Below are 12,851 nucleotides of genomic sequence, written 5' to 3' on the forward strand. Positions count from 1 at the left end.
TACAGTGTGGTGGTAGTTTTATGTACAAATCCACGGAACATTCACTACACAATTATCAAGTTTGGAGCATTGCTGTCATTACTGTGGGGATGGCAATGCCCCCTGGCAAATGTCATAGAGGAAACTGATGAAAATATTCCTGTTGTCATCCGTAACTTCGACATCTCCAATTTTAGTCATGATGCTTGCCTACCTAGCTCTTCGCTCTGTAATCTACTTTAAATTCTTTGGGTTTTTTGTTTGTTTGTTTTAGACATCTGCCAGTTGAGTACCGATTTAGATTCTAACTAAATGTTTCCCTCTGCAACCCCCTTGAGAAGTGCGATTCTAAGTTTAGCTACTGCTCTACCTCCATATGCTTCTTGCTCCATTTCTGAGCAACATATGTGGGTTGAAAATGTGCATGGTTAAGACAGTAGAGCGTCAGGGTCAGGCCTTCAAATAGGAAAGACAGAGACCACTGTCAATTTGAAAGTAACTTTGAAGTACATAGCACCAAGTCCTTTTCTAAGAGCAACTTTAATTTATAAAAAATGAGTTGGCAGCTTTCTCATGTTGGTGCAAAGCTGTGCCTGCCATTTTGGCATGGGTGGTTCAGAGGACAGTCTGGGTATCTGTCCTCAACTTTTTCTTGTGAGACAGCCTCTGGCTGTTGCTGCAGCCTGCAAAGATTTCCTCTTTTTGCCTCCTGTCCTCTAGGTGGGCTGGGATTCCAGATGTGCACTGTTGTATCTGGTCTCATGTGGGTTCCAGTATCAGGCTTTACCCACTCGGCCACCTTGAATTTGAAAGCAATGGAAACGACTTGCTGTTCAGGCTGTCTGTATAGATCCCTGGTAGAACACTTGCCCAGCATGCAGTAAGGCCCTGAGTTCAATCCCTGCCATAACAAACAATGAGAAGCTGTTATGTGAAGCAAAACCACACACAGGGCTAACACTTCAGGTGGGGTGGGGGTGTCCCTTGGCCATGGTGGAGGAAGACAGGGTGGGAGACAGAGCAGCCCGAGAGTAGTGCCATCTCTGTGCATTGTTTCAAGCTAAAGTTTCTCAGGAAGAAAGTAGGCACAGAAGCTTGGCGAAGAGCTGCTGAAGTTGACAGAGAGCTAAGACTGGTGAAGGTCATGTGTCTCTGGTCTGTCACAACATCATAGATCAGTGGCTATCACTGAGGGTCTTACAAGACAGTAAGTACTTGGTTCGGTGAAGTCAGGCACACACACAAACAAGTTGCTTAGTGGGACAGGTTTGGTCTCACATTCCACTGTTGCTTAAAGGTATCATAAGTATTAAAGGGATCCTGGTCAAGTAGCTTTATAAATAGCCTGCTCTGTCTGGTTGTATGGATGAATGTACCTAGAATTAAGTTTCTGTGTAACGACGTGTCAGGGAAAGTGTTTCTACTTTTAGAAATTACTGGCCTTCCTAGACTTCGCATTTTGGCTTTAATTACCTTGAATATAACAAATCAATGAACAGGAGGTGAAGTTATCCCTGGGTGACTAAACAGACAACGTACATCTTTTTCTCCCTTCGTCTGCTTTAGACACAGGAGGATTCTTCCAGCCTCATCTAGAGCTTATGTGTTCTTACATTAAAGACCATTCCCATGACCTTCGTGATTTTTTTTTTTCTGTGTCGAAAGCTATTAAACACAAAAAGGCAGGTGGAGAGGGACCCTCAAACACATACGCACTGACAGCAGGCTACCGAAGACTGCCTGAAAAATGATGTTATTTCTCAGCGAGGCCAATAGAAGACCCTGTAATATAGGGGTAGCAAGCCACAGCGGACCCTAGAACATTCCTCGTGACAGCGCATCCCGACAGGTAATGGCCTGAAATATGAAGTAGACATCACCTCACCGTTGCTCTGTGGGTTCTTTGTTTATGATAAGATTCCAGATAGATTTCAAACCAAAACAATCAGACCGAATCCATTACACCTTGAATATTTGGAGCATCTGGAAAATGTTGAATTTGTCTCCTTTTACCTGCTTATGGCCATCTTTTCACTGGAAGGCTGGCTCAGCTGCCTCCCCTCTGTCACCTTCTGCTTGTATTAGCACGGCGCTCGCAATCATTTGGTGATTTAAACTAATCCCAGAGTAACTCATGGCAAGCCAATGCCTGTGCAGCACTTTAGAAAATGCAGCCTGCAGGAACCTTCTCAGAATTTTGGGCTCTAATCTGTATGGAAATTTATATCATAAAGCATCGTGGCCAATATGAGTTCAGAGTAGGGTCAGGAATATCTAAGGTTTGGAAAATGGAACAATCTGAAAAGTTTTAAAAACATGTTTTCTAATATAATAGAAAAATAAATGTCTCTCTCCTTCTGCATCTTCATTTTGTATAAAAATATTCACAACAAATGTAGAATTAAATAGGGGATAGTCTTATTACCTAAAAATTATTTTGGAAGGCTAGGTATGTAGTTCAGGTGGCAGAGGGCTTGTCTAGCACGAATGAAGCTCTGGTTTCAGTCCCCAGCATGACATAAACCCAGTGTGGTAGTGTATTTTTACAACATCAACATTCAGGAGATGAAGGCAAAGGGAGTTCAAGGCTGCCCTGAGCTACATGGCAAGTTCAAATCCAGCCTAGGCTAGGTGAGACTCCCTTGGAAAGTGATGTTTTAGTGAATCATTAATAATCACTGCCAATTTGATTCTAATAGTGTGGGTTATTTAACTGATCTAATTACTAATAAGACTATGTGTTTCGCAGAAAATTTTAATCCAGAAAATAGAAATAGTTCAGTGCGGACAAAGTTGGTGGTGATAAAAAATTGGCATAGAGGAAAATGACATGAGGTAAACTTCAGAGTGCTGCACTCATATCGTTTTGACTTGGAAATCCATCCAAATGACAGGAGACCATGTTTAGTGTTTAGAAGAGGGAGTAAAACACTCACATGGTTAGTGAAGAACTTGCAGTATCTCAGACTAGGATGATGGCTTTGGATTCCTCTATTTGCATGAGTGCCAATCATACGATCAATACTATTGGTTGAGGTAGATCTCACTAAACACCACATGAAGAGTCTGGTTGAGCCAGTTTCTTTTAGGATCTGAACTCTGTCGAGGCAAAAGTTTTCTAAGCAAACCTTGTTCTTTTCTCTATCTGATCTCATTGTATGTCCACCGATGTGTTTATGTAAAGAGAAATAGGGGGATATGTTCTATGGGGGTGTGGTGAGGTATGGGGGAAGGGGATGTCTCAGCAGATCCATGCCAAGGCATCCCTTCCCCCTGAGGGACCAGTACATGACAGTATAATATAGAATAGAGTTTATTCAGGGCATGGGGAGGGGAGTTAGAGGGTAGTAGAGGCAGAGAACAGCAGAGAGAGAGTAGAGAAGTAGAGGCTGGCCATGAGCACATGGAGAGGAGTGGGAAGGAATGGGGAGAGATGGGGAAGGGAAGAGCAAGAGAGCAAGAGACCCAGAGAGCAAGAAAGGAACAAGAGAGCCACTCTTACCTGGCAAGCAGCCCCTTTTATACTGGGTTAGGCTTACCTGGCTGTTGCCAGGTAACTGTGGAGTGAAGCATACCTGGCTGTTGCCAGGTAACTGGGGTGGAGTTTAAACAGAATGCTAACATCCCCGTACCCTTCTGTTTCTTCTTCATTTGAGTTCCTAAATGAGATGCTTAAGAGCTGCTCTCTTTCTCTCTCTCTCTCTCTCTCTCTCTCTCTCTCTCTCTCTCTCACTACATGGTTAAACTGTGTCCATTCGAGTAGCATTGCCTTAAAGCAGTGGTTCTCAGCCTGTGGATTATGTCAAACAACCTTTTCAGGGGTCAAGCAACCTTCTTTTCACAGGGGATTTCCTAAAACCTTCTGCATATCAGATATTTACATTACAATTTATAACAATGGCAAATTACAGTTATGAAAGAGCAATGAAAATAATTTTACAACTAGGAGTCAGCACTACACGAAGATCTGAATTAAAGAGTCACAGCATTAGGAAGGTTGAGAACCTTAAAGATAAAAATATACACATATCTTCCCCAACATTTCTCAGTGGTGTCACAGGTCTGCTTGTCCTTAGCCTGCTGCTCACTGGAAGAAGACCTTACACATACTGTATTGCTTGTTGAACAAAAGCTTAGCTTTAAGGTACTTTTCATTCACAGTGTTGAAATATATCCTGTTAGAAAGAGAATACAGATCAGGAGGTGGGCATGGTGGGCTCATGGGTGGCTAAGGTAGGAGGCGTCCCGTGAAATCCTGTCTCAAAAAGGCGGGGAGGGGCCGTGCACTTGCCCTTGCCCCGTTTTGCAGTGGAAAGGTAGCAAGTAGCTACTCTAAATTGCTCTGCGCTAAGCACTTGTCTTTTTTGTTGTTGTTGCTCAGGCTAAATCAACTTTAAAGCCTCTCTTGCTCATGAAGACCTAATATCATTCATTATCAGAGTCTCCCACCACCAAACTTCCGCTATGACACCTGTCAGGGTTTAAGTGAATTGTGGGAATTTAGGGAGAAGGCCACTATCAGTTATTGTAACTTCCGATTCTTTGACAAGGCCAAAATAGCAGTGTACTTTGTGAAGGTGGGCAGCTTCCCAAAGTGCCTGCCCCATAGTCCTCGTCCCAGAAGGTGTATCACACAGTACCAGACTCAAGTAGAATGTTCTAGGGCCAACCACTGCATCCATTTGTGGCTATCTTTCTCAGAAATCTACAGTTCTATGACAAATAAGGGCCAAGACCCCAAACTCTAAGGTACCTGCCTCTTTCTTTCTCATCCCAGGATTTCACCTCCTCAAAGTGCCTCTACCTTTAAAACAGAGTTTAACAGTGGGAGCTAAATTAGAAAACCCCGAGATCAAACCCTGTTTGCCTTTTCTGCTCAAAAGGACTTGGTTTATGGGTGCACCGAAAGATCCCCTATCCTTCAGGCTGGACTGCATGCTGCCACGAGACAGCTGAACTCACCAGATGCATTTATGCATTTGATCTCCATACCTTGCTGCATTACATTCTCTGTCATCTGTATTGTCTTCCAAAAGCTATCATGACATGTTCTGCAGTTTAAGGATTTAGGATTCTATGTATTCTGCCAGATAGACTTCACACACACACACATATACACACACACACACATACACACACACACACACACACACACACACACACACACACACACACACACAAGTAAGAGGATGTGGTCAGAGTCTCTCTCACAAAATGCTGGTTCTAAAGACTGTGCCCAGACTTTTCTCATATGCTAGAAACTTACTATTGCATGGTCCAGTTTCAGCGTGAAAATGTGCATACCAACCCCCTGTGGCATACGGGAAGGTGACCACACCTGAAAGACATAGACTGTGATCATATTGTCTTGCATCTTTATTCCTCTTTCCAGCCTTATCTTGCTTAGTCTGTATCTAAAATCTATGAAGCACTATTTTCTTCTTCCAGTGTTGCTAGACACAGAAAATTGGGTTCGATCTCACTAAGCAAAGTTTATTGAAGTTCCTGATATTTAGACAGTCCATGTTCTTCACTGTAGTATGTGTCTAAGAATGTCAAAAAACAAAAGCAACAAAAGCTGATTGCTATTTAATCTTTCCTCCTGCGTAATTATGGTAGAGCCTGCAGGCATGCCATTAATTGATTCCAGCCATACTGACTGGGCAATCAGCAGACTAAACATGAGGGTGACTGAGTCAGAGATGGGATGAGGAAAAACTGGAGATTTTATTTTTATTTTTAAAGGTCTTTAGGTATGTGTGTGTTTGTCTGTCCGTCTGTCTGTCTATATGACTTTCATTGCAATCTTCAAAGTCTAGAGGTTTTTAAAAAGCTTTTTTTTAAAAAAAAACTTCCAATTCTAGTGACTTCTCTTTTACTTATAGCTAGGTAAATTTTTAAATTTTTACGTGTAAGCATGATTTGCCTGGGTGTTTGTCAGTGCACCGTGTGTGTGCAGTATCCAGAGAAGTTTAAAGAGGGTATCAGATCCTCTGGGATTGGATTTACAGACAGCTTTGAGCCACTGTGTGGGTGCTGGGGATCAAACCAGTACCCTTTACAAGAGCAGCATGTACTCTCAACCACTGGGCCATCCCTCCTGCCCCAAGTTTAATATTAATTTTAAGTTATCTCTGGTCTTATCTACAGAGATAATAAAGCATTTCAGCTATTTTTATAAATTTAATAAATCTCCATTCCCTTTTATTTAAATTGTCTGGTTTTAAATATCACTGGTTTGTAAATCATAATACATTCAGATCTAGTAAATAACAACAAGCATCATTTTTAAACTTATGCTTTAAATAACATAAAATGCCAGAAGTGAGTAGATTACTGAATGGGAAATTACTTTTTAAAAATGTTTGTCATATTTCAAAACTTTTTGAGCATCTAGGATATAAAAATACAAATCCATTTAAGGAAAGCAGTTGGTGTTTCTGTTAATTAAGACTTGTCATGACCAGGCAGTTTAGTCAGTTCTAGTCTTAGAGCTGCAAAGACCCAGAGCATGGCGAAGCACTGTCAGAGAAAGTTATCTAATACCATATAATTCAGAGCTATTTCTGCATATACGGAAGCTATTCATGACCAGAGATTTCCATGTGACATCAGGTAGAGTCTTAGCTCCCTAGATGGTTCTCATACAGCCTGTTTTATTGTGTCTTCTCAGTCTTCTATGACTTAAGTCTGTGGATTTACATTTTTCCACATTACAAAGTTCTGCTGTTTTAGGGTTTTTATTGCTGCAACGAAACATTGTGACCAAAAATCAAGCTGGGGAGGGAAAGGTTTGTTTGGCTGACACTTCTATATCACTGTCCTCACTGAAGGAAGTCAGGACAGGAAGTCAAAGAGGACAGGAACCTGGAGGCAGGAGGTGCTACAGAGGCCATGGAGGAGTGCTGTTTACTGAATTGCTCTTTGTGGCTTGGTCAGCCTGCTTTCTTATAGAACCCAGGACCACCAGCCCAGGGGCAGTACCACCCACAGTGAGCTGGGCCCTCCCATATCAATCAGTCATTAAGAAAATGCCAGACAGCTAGATCTTATGAAGGTATTTCCTCAACTGAGGCTCCTACCTTTCATTTGACTCTAGCTTGGATCAATTTGACATAAAACTAACCCGAACACCTGACTAATCACAAAAACCTTCATTATCCATTGAACTTTAACTTCTGGGGCCTAGCTTTTATCACTGAGTTCCCTCTAGGCCGAAAGGCTTTTGGAGCTAGGTGAGCTCTTATACTCCTCCATCTCCCCTGGGCTGTACAACCCCAACATTTACAATGATGTAAGTAAGCTTGGTCATGTTCGTGATTCCCACAGCAATGCAATCTAAAGGATTGGTGTATTTTTGGAATTGACAGCAAGCAGAATTATGTAATAGTATTTTTAGAACTATCCATATGTCAGGCACTGTGCAAGACAAAAGGAATGCAATTTTAGCCTTAAAAGACAGGAGTCCTCTCCTCAGAGAGCATCTGATAAAGCGAGGTTGAACGCAGCCCAGCAGTGAGATTTGGGGTTATGTACTTGGGTGCCTAACTATTGGGCTTGGTTTTTGTTGCCTAAACTCCTAATTCTACTCAGTTTCTTCTCTTCTAGATATTAATGCCACTCAAGGGTTGCTATAGATTTAACTTAGAGATGGTTGGTAGCAAGTTAAGTAGAGTTGGTGGTCTACTACATTCAGCCTATTGGAGTCTGGGATGATGCTTGGTTTGTTAAGATCACTCACTACTCTTGCAGAGGATCAGATTTGGTTCTTAGCACCCATACAAGCAGCTCCCTCCATCACCCTTCGTCTGGCCTCCACGGGCACTGGCACTGGGTGTGCATGGTGCACAAATTAAGATACAAGCAGAAGACCCCCCACACACATTAAAATAAAATTTATTCATTCATTAATTAGAAAGTAATCACACACAGGAAAGAAAAAGTTCACCTAAAAGCCATTTATTCATTCTGCGTCCACTGGATGCTTATTTTATAACTGAAGGTACTGTGCCTTCCAAGATTTCATGTACACATGAAATAACACTTGGTGGTGAGAGTTTGGCAGTTCCCTTAAAGTCAGCTGGGAAACTGATTCACAGTACAGAGGCCATTAGGATGGGTCCTTCCTGCTTACTTCCATTGAAGATAGTTTCTGAATGTTTTATTCTAAGCAGCCTTCCTTAAAGTCGTACTATATTTTGTGATTTTTTGGGGGGGCGGTGATTCAGAAGCTGTTCTAGTGAAGGGGTCTGGGTCGGGAAGTTCTAGTTCATTCAAGATGACTTAGGAAATGTGCCTGCCCTTAGTTTAGCGAGCTTTAGGTTATTAGGCAGTCTATGAGGTTGGGTTCTTAAATGGGCTCACACCAGTAATGCTTTGGAAATGGCCTTCCTCCTGCCCTACTGCTTCCACATCACCTCAGGTTGGAGAATACAGAGACAGTGCTAGAAAGCTAAGTAGTAAAGCGGTCAACTGGGAAAATGGCCGTTTCTCCTTCACCGCTCACTTTTAAATGCATGTGAGGCTGGCCACAAACTCAGGAACGTGGGACAGGATGGCATCTGATGACACCTTAGGGTGTCCACAGAGTCCTTTCTGTCACAATCCATGGAAGTGCATTGAGACGCCAAGTAGAAAGTCCTCTGAGTAGTTCCCTCCTGACATCTTCACACGGAGAACACAGATGGATCATACCACCTGGATGGCCTATGTGCCCACAACCCATGAAGAGAGCTACTGTGCAGAAGGGGCCCGAGGTTATCTGCAAGTGTCCTACTGAAAGTCTTCATTTCGAGCTTGTATTTTGTTTGTTTCTTACCCACTGGAATGATGAAAGACGTTTATTTTAGGAGGACCCACGTTCTTCAGAACTCGCACTTTGTTCCTACAGAGCTTGGCTGTAGGCTGTGAGGGAAACCAAGGAAAAATGACTTGAAGCCTGAAAATTTTGTAGACATCAAGTAACGTAATATTCTGGGGCGGTTCAGGAGCAGTGTGGGTAATGCTACATTTGATAAGGACATTAGAGCTTTTAGATGCTCTGGATCTCTTTCTAATGTGAAAATCTCAGGATGGAAAGGGAGTCTGGCCCAGAAAGGAGGTCATTCCTGTTTGAAGGCTCCAGATCAGGGAGAAGAAAGTGGAGCCAGCCAAATCTATCCTGATAATGGTGGGACAACTTCCAGATGTGGAAGTCACCCTAAACCTCCCATATTTTGCTAGAAAGACATATAATAGAGCTTATATAAACTGGCATGCTACAGAAATGCAGCGTCCTCAGGTTAGGTGGTATTTGGCAAGCGTGCTATTGCACAGCCTGCTCGAGTTTCTGACGTATATGCCTTCAGCTAAGCGCAACACACAGCAATTCATGCCAGGTGTGTTCTAGCAGGGTAATGTTGCCATGAGTTAACAGGTCAGCTGTGAGGTTTTTGCAAAGTGAGCCTAAAATATGAACTTATATGACTTATATGGGTGATAGGAAACATGTCACATTTAGACTTCCTTTTAGATCTCTTGTTCTGTCAGCTTTTTCCTGGCTTAAAGCCTCGTTGAGGAAGGGCTGTGGCTTCAGATTACCTAGCTGAGCAAAGTGACTGTTTGCTCCTGTTTGCTTCCATTCCCTTTCATAGCAGACTGCATCTGTGCAAACAGCTCGATGCGCAGGAAGGAGAAAAATCAAGAAGCCATCCCTGGTCATTGAGATCTGCTCTTAACAATTCTGAGTATGAAAACCACATGCTATTTCCAAATGAGAAGCAGTCATGGCCATTTTGTTTTGCAGTGGCTGCTCTGCAGGTCTGGTTTACCAGGCTTACTGAAAACCATTACTTAAAAGCACTACATTTGCATGTGTTAAGCCTGAACTCTGAATTCCAGTTCGTACTCACGCTGCGGGTGGGTGTTGGAAATGGGGATCCTGAAGTTTTCAAGTGATGAAATGATTCACTGGAGTCTGGCATACTGCTCTAAATTGATCCTTAACAGTAACGTTTGTAACCTGTCATTTCCATGCTGGCTGTAATGCGTTTAGGAAATGATTCTTTGCATGCACGTATTACTGCAAAAATAATCTGCCGTGACTGGAAGCAGAGGACCAAGTCCTTAACTTCATCATCTCAGGAAGTCCTCAGATCTGTGCCTTAATGAGATAAAAATGATGCTACCCTGTTTTTAGAGGACCCTGAGGTTTAGTTACACCAGCCAACTTCTGTAGTAACCTCAAATGTAATTATCAGTGAAAGAGAAGCAGGCACTTGAGAGGAGGAAATGACTTACACAGAGGTGTCTGCTCCTGGGTTGAACAGTTGTTTCCGGGGAGAGAAGACAGAACCCACTCAGACCGTCCACTGCCCTTTTCTGGGGAGGGGAGGGGGCTTAGAAACACATGTCCTGTATCAAGGACCTCTGAGGCAAGGCCTTGACTGAGAGTCTCGTCCACTGTCATATCTGGTCCTATTCTCTCATGCATCCTTGTTTCTTTTCTCTGCAGATGCATAACTCACACAGACACCCCCCCCCCCCATTGCTAGGGGTGTGAGAGGTAGGTCCAGTCAAGGAACTGCCACCAGATGTCATTCTGACCTTAAATGGGGTCATCATGATAGCAGTCTCTTGAGCCCCCCCCCCCCCCAACTTGCACAGCTTATTACAGATGTAGGGCCTGGGTTGGTGGAGGGAGTTCCTTAAGGCGGCAAAGCACTTATGCTTGTTTTCATTTCAGATATAATCCAAGGAGCTTGGTATAGCCCTATAAATAATCATAGATGCTCCCAGGATGCCTCATAGCACATAGTATGTCTGCAAATGAACCAAGAAATCAAGAACCATTAGGTATTCTACCTAAGGTCAGCGGTGTGCAAATAGACACTCTGACGGCTGACAAGGGGACCAGGGACTTTTTGCTGTATCTCTGCTTTGCCTGAAGCTCTGTGTACAAGGAACACCCCATGACTGAAAGCAAAGATAAGAGCCCCTAGCCTGTGCTACTTTAATACAGCAAGTTGGCAGAGACCCCTAATCAAAGCTGGGCTGTGTTATCTCTTCTATCCAGAAGCGCTCTCAAGGAAGTAATGTTGGGGAAGCAAAGGAATTTCTACTTGTGCCTTTGAAGTTGTATGGTCTGCTGTGGCTGGTGTTAAGTCGTGCTTTGAGGGGTTTAAAAGCAGGGAGCAGCCATAGAGTGAGAATATAAGGCAACTGTTTGTGTAGCTGTGTTCAAGGCCTAAATTTAGCTTCTGTAAGATATTTGTTAACCTCCTTTCTGTAAGGTACCCTCCATCTGCTGCCTGCTCCCTCCCCCCCCCCCCCCCCCCGCTTGCCACCAGCCTCCCTTCGTGGCTGTCTGACGTCCTTCTTTACATTGTAACTGTGGCTATGGTCCAATGCCAATGACTCTGCATGGCAAATTAGAGACAAACCTTTTGGCAGTGAAACCCTTACAAGCTATATGGTTTGTTTTTTATGCCAAAAAATATTTTGGGGTTTGTGGCATCTGTTATTTCTATCATGTATATGTTAGTGATTAGCATGTCTGTAAGAAAAGCTATTTGCCTGTCTCCCCCTATAGCCAGTCAAACGAAACCAGTCACTGATGGTCAGTTTTAATTGGGGATTATGTGAATTTATTATGCTAATTTCCTTTTTTGTAGGTTACCATGGGGATCAGGGGGTTTGTTCGGTTTAGGGCTCACAGACAAGGAGCAGTAGTGTAAGCGGAATGAGTGTCAGGCACGTACTAGATAGTAGTACCCAGTGAGGGCATATGGAACGGATTAAACAGGAGGATGGAGTGGCTCTTGTGAGGATCCAGCTCATGACCTGCTGTGCAGTCATCTAATCCATGTCCTCTCTGAGGACAGCAAATGAATTACATCCCTGACCCAGACAATCCTTTAAAAGAGAGATTCAGGGCCAAGGAGATGGTTGACCTGGTAAAGGTGCTGTCTGCCTAACCTCACAACCCGAGGCCCGACCCTGGAGCCCACATGGAGGAAGGGCTCCACAGCGTGTCCTCACCTCCATATGCATGCGCGCATACACTATGTAAATAGTATAAACTAGCAATTTAGAGCATTAGAAGTGGCACAGATTGCAGTTAGATAGATGATCAGGGCTCCAGGGCCAGAGACGCACTTCCAGTTTGTATGACTTTGGTTGTGTTACTTGCTTTTTATCCTCTGTGGTAGGACCATGGGTGTAGCCAGGCTCACTACTATTCTGCCCGACACCCTTCTTCACGTCAGACAACAGATCACTTACTCTCCTGAACGAAGGACTGGTGCACTGGCATCTCACCCCGTTGGGTAGAGCTTGGTTCAGGAGATATGACTAGATGAAGCAGGGCCAACTAGAGACTCTCTGTGGTGTTCCTTCAGACCAAACCTGACTGGTGTTGAGGACCTGAATCTGACTCTGAGAGGCTGGTCCTCATCGTCTTCTCCCGTTGTTGAAAAGGAAAGACATATAAAGGACAGTGACACTGTGTTTTGATGATTGTGACCTTTCCAAGATGGGAACTTAATCCCCAACATAGCAGTCCTAGGGACTTTAGGGGGTGATGTAGTCTTGAGGGCAGAGCCCTCACAAATGGGTTTAGTGAACTTCGAAGAGCTGAAGGCAAATAGCTAGGCCTCTTTTGTCCCTCTGTCATGGTTGCCTTGTGTGGATACCTACATAGCACCATAAGAGACAAGGCTTGATCTTGGAGCTTTCTTCTTCTGGAACTATAGGAAAGTGAATTTCTCTTTATATGTTACTTTGTCCTGACTAATTTTATGCCAACTGGTCCCATGCTAGAGTCATATGAAAGGAGGGAGCCTCTCTTGAGAAAAATGCCTCCATAAGCTCCACCAAAAGGGCATTTTCTTAAC

The 12,851-nt window shown here is 43.5% G+C and overlaps 1 protein-coding gene and 1 long non-coding RNA gene across 3 annotated transcripts in view; one reads left to right on the plus strand and one right to left on the minus strand.

Annotated features, from left to right (window-relative positions):
* Ppm1l (protein phosphatase 1 (formerly 2C)-like) overlaps nt 1-12,851 on the plus strand; it is a 243,881-nt gene that overhangs the window by 141,702 nt on the left and 89,328 nt on the right. The window lies entirely within an intron of this gene.
* On the minus strand, nt 506-3,514 carry Gm52607. Its single transcript, XR_003954496.1, has 3 exons — nt 3,482-3,514; nt 2,916-3,078; nt 506-880 (listed from the first exon to the last, which is right to left on the minus strand). It is a non-coding gene; the product is annotated as a predicted gene, 52607 (long non-coding RNA).

The sequence above is a fragment of the Mus musculus genome, chromosome 3 (genome assembly GCF_000001635.26).
Source record: "Mus musculus strain C57BL/6J chromosome 3, GRCm38.p6 C57BL/6J".
Lineage (NCBI taxonomy): Eukaryota > Metazoa > Chordata > Mammalia > Rodentia > Muridae > Mus > Mus musculus.